The following is a 6,469-nucleotide window of genomic DNA, read 5'->3' on the forward strand; positions in this document are numbered from 1 at the left end:
GTACTCTTGGTTGAAAGTTGTGTTCTTTAAGTGTTTGATAGATGCCATTCCACTGTCTTCTTGCTCTCATGGTTTCTGCTGAGAAATCAGTGCTTATTCTTATTTGTTCTCCCTTATAGTTTACTCTTTGTTTCTCTCTCGGACAACAGAAAATTTAGAGTACTTGGTATAAGCACGAGTGAATGGTTTTTTCTTCAAGAGATATGTAGAATTTTATGAACTCTACAACAGTTGGAGGCAAGGATTCTGGGGCTTCGTCTGACATACTTTGGGTGTGTTGCAAGGAGGGACCAGTCCTTGGAGAGAGAAGTCATCATGCATGGGAAGGTGGAGGCACAACGCAACAGAAAAAGACCCTTGATGAGATGGATTGATTGAGTGACTGGGGTAATGCGGGTAGGTATGTCACAGATAATAAGGTTGGCACACAATAGAGCACAGTTCAGAGCTGCTGTACATAGGCTTGCTATGAGTTACAAGTGACTCGATACCATATAACAACAACAATAATCATTCAATTGCAAATAGTTCCTGCAGGTATTCCTCATGATAAGCAATTTTTTCCTTTTTTTATTTTATTGGGAAAAACATATTGGGGGTACAAGGAGGTGAGAGGTGGGGGCAGAAGGGTGAGGATGGGCAGGGATGAAAATTGCAGGGGTGCAGTTGCAGAGCCAATTTGGTTGGAGGGGGGAGCAGGTGAAGGAAATGAAAAGGACCCAGTGAAGACCAGATGCTACAGGGGAATGGTAAGCATATTCCAATGGTGGTTATACCAACTGTCTTATTGAATTGGGAACTGGATGCAGACTCTCTGGCTTCTTCATGCTAAACAGGGGCGTAGATGTGAAGGGGGAAAGAGGACACTTTATCACCTTACTGGTGGTCTTGGGTTAAAGCTGCTTGCCTTCCTGTTCTTTTAGAAGATGTTTTTGTGACATTTGCTCCCCTCTGGACTGTAAAATATTTTCCCAGGTGGGTCCAGTGGGGATGGCTGGTTGAACCCAGAGACTCCATTCTCCTTTGCTTCCTTAGCTGGCAGTTGTACTTCCTTTTTGTCACTGGCACTGGGTTCAGGATCAGGTCTGGAGTAAAACTCAGTGTTAGGGTTACCTATAGGAAAGGGAGCAAACCTAGAGAGCACAAACTTGTGAGTTACAAATAGAAGGTCTTTGGGAGTGTTACTTTCAGATTTACTGGGGAAGAGGGTGGCAGAATGTAGCCTAGATAAAATTCTCTGGATACCCTAGGCATTTTTTTTCTCCCACCCAGGGGTCAGATGGCACAATCTGGGGACTGAGGAGCTCACCCTGAGGGCCATGCCCCAGGCTGGGGGCCGAAGACAGCCAACCCTGATCAGAGTGCCGACGGCTCGCCCCAAGCAGGGCAACACCCCCCAGGGGCTGGCTGGTACACTCCCCCTCTAATTGCCCCCACCCAAGTCTGGATCCCTTGCCTGACTGAAGACTATGTGGCCAGAGACAGCATCCCCAATTTCTGCACCACCACTTTTATCCCCCCCATAAATGGCCATACTGTAATTTAAAGTAGGTGTCACTGCCCTCTCCCTTTATAAATGGCAAAGGGAACCTGAGAGTTGTGAACAGACTCCCGCCCAGGTCTAAACAGCTTTTGGCAGAAGCATTCAACAGATCAAAATATGTGGTGCATTTAGGATGTCGGTCCTCTTGGACATGTTGCCACTGTTAAGTGTCATCAAGTAGACAACTCACAGTGGCTTTCAACTATCCATTGTATTGGTGATCCTCTTTTCTGGCCTGTCCAAGGAAACCCAAACCTGTAGGTGGCCGGGACGTGTCAAAATATGTGGTGCATTTAAGATGTCGGTCCTCTTGGACATGTTGCCACTGTTAAGTGTCATCAAGTAGACAACTCACAGTGACTTTCAATAATCCATTGTACCGGTGATCCTCTTTTCCGGTCTGTCCAAGGAAACCCAAAACCTGTAGGTGGCTGGGGTGCACATCGGCCTGGGCAGCCGGCCCGGGTGTGTATTGCCCCATGCGGGTGGCCCGGGCAAACGTCGGCCTGGGCAGCTGGCCAGGCGCAGTGCGTGTGGCGGCTGGGTGTATGCCCCCTGCAGGGGTCCACCTGCCTCCCCTGCCGCCATCCTGGCTCCAAGAATTCTCCCCAGAACAAGTCCACCCTGCGGCAGTGTGGCGGCTCCGCTGTACCAGCCTTGGGGAGGCCCTATGCCTACCATCCATCCTGGGTGAGGGAATCCCTGTGTTCCGGCAGTGGAAGCCTCATGGAGCTGCAGCGGGGCGGTGCAGAGCATGCTTGGCAGGAGAGGGCTGGGAGCTGTGGGACTCACCCATTCCTCCTTGGGAATCCTTGAATTCCTGTTGTTGAGCCTTGATCTTCACTGAAGACCAGTCATCAACTATTTAACTGTTCAATTATCAATAAATAGAGGTCTGTAGAAGGCCATAGTGGCCCTCCTCCTCCAAATGGTCTGATGCTCCCGCAGCTCACCATGGTGTCTCCGCCTTCGCTGCCATCTTGGATCTTGATAAGCAATTTTTAACCACTGAAAATACACTAGGGTAAAGTGGGAACCCACCTGCTTACAGTTTGATTGATAGGGCAAACACAGGTAAAGCAATTTTTTTTCAGACTAAAAAGGGAAGAACTCACTTTACTTTTCTCAAACTGAGAGAACTGAAAACCAAATTTAAGACTCAAGTCACAATATTGAAAGATGCTATGGGCAATATATATAAAATTTTAATTTACACTGGTTTACTTGCAAAGTTTATGTACATTGTTTTCGACACCACTTCTTTTCCTTTTCCTTTATCCATCCCCACTCTACCCATGAAATTTATGTGACCCTATGATTAGCCCCATGCCCTCTCCTCACTCCTCTGTTACTATCCCAGATCCTCCATGTTTTCTTAGTTAACTTTCTACTTCTACAATAATAGTCTTATACAGTATTTGTCCTTAATGGGACTGAATTAGTTCACTGGGTATAATTCTGTCCAGTCCCTCCCAAGTTAGGTAGTGATTTTCAAAAACATTGCTCCTACATCTTGTGTAGTATTTCATAATGTGAATGTACCATAATTTCTCAATCCATTTGATTGTTCTTGGACATTTGGGCTATTTCTATGTTCTTGCAATGGTGAATAACCCTGCTATTAACATTGGTGTATAAAGGTGACCAGGACTTGCTGGAGCAGATAGTGCAGGTGGGTAACCTACAGCTGCTGGTTCAACAAGTCTTAGCTGAAGAAGATTGGAAGATCCTATATGTAGTAAGAGATCTTGAGACTGGGCAACAATATTCACTCAAGAGACTGTGCTCAGACAAGGATGAATTTCATTACACAGAAAGTCTATTGGGATATGGAAACATTGTCAAGTTTTATTGTGTGGCCACTATACAGAAAGAAGAGTCTGACAGAGGGAAGGACGAGGTCCTGATGTTGACAGAGTTGTTCCAAAGGTGATTGGCAGACTTGATCAAGAAACTAAGAGTCAACAAAGTTGCCTTTCCTGTGATACCATCCTCAAGATATTCTATCACACCTGCTGTGGGGTGAAGCTTATGCACCAACAGGAGGTCCCAATCATTCATAAGAACATGAGAGTGGAAAATGTGCTACTTAGTAAAGGCAGCAACTTTAAACTGACTGACTTGGCAGGGCCATGATCAGGCAGCAATTTATGGTAGAGGGACACAGACTATGTCTTCCATGTGGAAGAAACAAGAAATGGTGGTCTGACTCCAACTTGGGATCTGGGCTGTTTGCTATAATGGCTGTGCTTTCCAAGCCATCTCACTGAGATAACTAAAGGGAAATACAAAATTCCTAGGAGCAAAAAAAAAGGAGAGAGCCACTATTCCATGTTTTACAACCTGATCTGCTCCATTGTGAACGTTGACCCAGATGAGGGGCTCTCAATCAGCAACATTAATCTTGAGTTATGCTTCCAGGATGATAGATCCTTCATCTGCCATCACTGAACTCCTGGAACCAGTGCCCACCATGCAAACTGGAGGGGCCACTTCCACCAACATCTGCAGAGGTCCATCTTTGTGCCCCTTTGGAATGCACCCCAAGTGTCTATTGATGATCTACTCAGAAGAGAGGATTTTATTAATGAAAAACGAGTGGAACTGAGTGAATTCTTTCAGAACTTGATTAGATACCTAGAACTTTACAACTATCCAGATGCCAAGGCATTCTGTCAAATGACTATTTCAAATCATCAATCAGATTCATTGGAAGATGTCCATGCTTCCAAACAGATCAATGAAGGACCATCTCGAAATACTGTTGTTGAACCAAATGATATTGATTTCATAAAAGTTACTGGAGGCCCGCCGGAGCCTGTTTGTGTCGACTGACCAGAGTCCATGAATTCTCCGCTCCAAGCCCGCCAGGACAGCCCCGAACCCAGCTTTTTATCCTCTGAGAACATTAAGAAGAATGTCCCTGCATCAGTTTTTGCTCGAGCCAATCAGGTGTCATGTCTGGAATCGGGATCACACCCAGATTGCCCTGAGCCCAAATAATCATGAAGTCCACATCTACAAGAAGAACGGGAGCCAGTGGGTGAAAGCTCAAGGAGCACAACCAGCACATCACAGGATTGGGCACACAGGAGCGACAGCATCATCGCCTGTGGGGCATACCGCAATACCTATATCTGGAGTCAGAAGGATGGCATCTGGAAGCCCACCCTGGTGATCCTGTGGATAAACCGGGCTGCCACGTTCGTGAAGCAGTCCCCGCTGGAGAACAAGTTCACCGTGGGCAGCAGGGCCCATCTCATCTCCGTCTGCTACTTCGAGTCCGAAAATGACTGGTGGGTCAGCAAGCACATTAAGAAGCCCATCTGCTCCACGGTCCTCAGCTTGGACTGGCATCCCAACAACTACTGCTGATGGCAGGCTCCTGTGACTTCAAGTGCAGGGTGTTTTCTGCCTACATTAAAGAAGTGAATGAAAAGCCAGTCAGTACGCCATGAGCAGCAAGATACCTTTTGGCCACTGATGTCCAAGTTTGGTGGCAGTGGCAGCGGGGGCTGGGTCCACGGCATCAGCTTCTCCACCAGCGGGAGCATCCTGGCCTGGGTCCGCCACGACAGCACCGTGTCCGGAGCCGAGGCCTCCAAAAGTGTGCAGGTCTCCACTCTGAAGACTGAGTCCCTGCCCCTCCTGAGCATGTCATTTGTGTAGGAGAACAGCGTTGTGGCCGCTGGCCATGACTGCTGCCGAATGTTCTTCAACTATGATGGTCGTGGCTGCTTGACCTTTGTCTCCAAACTGGACATTCCGAAACAGAGCATCCAGAGCGACGTGTCGGCCATGGAGCGCTTCTGCCACATGGACAAGCAGGTCACCACCAAGGACCGCAACATGGCTTTGGAGATGCAACACTAGAATTGCATCACTCAGGTGTCCATTGACTAGTTGGACAATCAAGACTGTCGTGAATTCTGCACTATTGGCATCAATGGAGCCATGACAATTTGGGATTTCAAGACCTTGGAGTCTTCCATCCAGGGCCTCCTAATAATGTGAGGCTGAGCAAACCTCGGAGACTGAGCCAGCATGACCAGCTGCAGCTGCCTGCCTCCCCGCCCACAAGAAACAATCAAAACACGACCATGCAGATATGCTCCTGTGTGTGCGCGCGTGTGATGTCTGTGAGAACAGAATTGTGAAAGCGTTGATATTTTAAAAGTAGCAAAAAATTATCCCCCGGCCCTGTTTCATTCCATTTTTGACCAAAGCTTCTCTTTAAACAATTGATATTGGAAAATTGCTATACTGACCTAAAGGAAGGGGAGCAGGTATGTAAATCGTCTGCTAGAAAATGGAACGAAAATGCTAAATGTGGGGGTGGGGAGAAGTTACTGGAAAAGGTACCTTTGGCAAGGTTCTTCTTGGCACAACAAAAACTAGATGGAAAATGTTATACTGTCCAAGTGGTACAGAAAAGACTTGTTCTCAACAAATATTCACAACATTGTACTGTGGTTGAATACAAACAATACGTTCTTGAAGATTGTGGAAGATCCTTTTTTTAACTGGACTACACTATGCTTTCCATTTAATTGAAAAGCTTTCCTTTGGCCTGGATTATGATAATGAAGGAGAGCAATAAGGAAGGAGTGTGGTCCTTCCCCGAACACATGCCAAGGTTTTATGCAGCTGAAATTGCCAGTGTTCTTGGTTACTTACATTACATAAAAGTTATATAAAGAGACCTGAAACCAGAAAACATTCTTTTGAATTCAGTTGGCCATGTAGAATTAACTGAATTTAGCCTGTGTAAGGTTGGCATTAGAGAGAGAGATCAGCTGGCCCAGTGGACAGAACATGATGCTACCAAGCCGAAGGTGGGTGACTTTTAATCTGCGGTCCTCGGGCCTTTCACTGTTTTTGTCCAGACATTCCTCTAGGTCACACAGCCGTGGTGTACAAGTTGCC

The 6,469-nt window shown here is 46.7% G+C and overlaps 1 pseudogene; it reads left to right on the forward strand.

Annotated features, from left to right (window-relative positions):
• Positions 1-4,376: 4,376 nt before the first annotated feature.
• LOC102843517 lies at positions 4,377-5,557 on the forward strand (annotated as a pseudogene).
• Positions 5,558-6,469: the final 912 nt, after the last annotated feature.

This window comes from Elephantulus edwardii, unplaced genomic scaffold (assembly GCF_000299155.1).
Source record: "Elephantulus edwardii isolate Elephantulus edwardi_28Jun2011 unplaced genomic scaffold, EleEdw1.0 scaffold00301, whole genome shotgun sequence".
Classification (NCBI taxonomy): domain Eukaryota; kingdom Metazoa; phylum Chordata; class Mammalia; order Macroscelidea; family Macroscelididae; genus Elephantulus; species Elephantulus edwardii.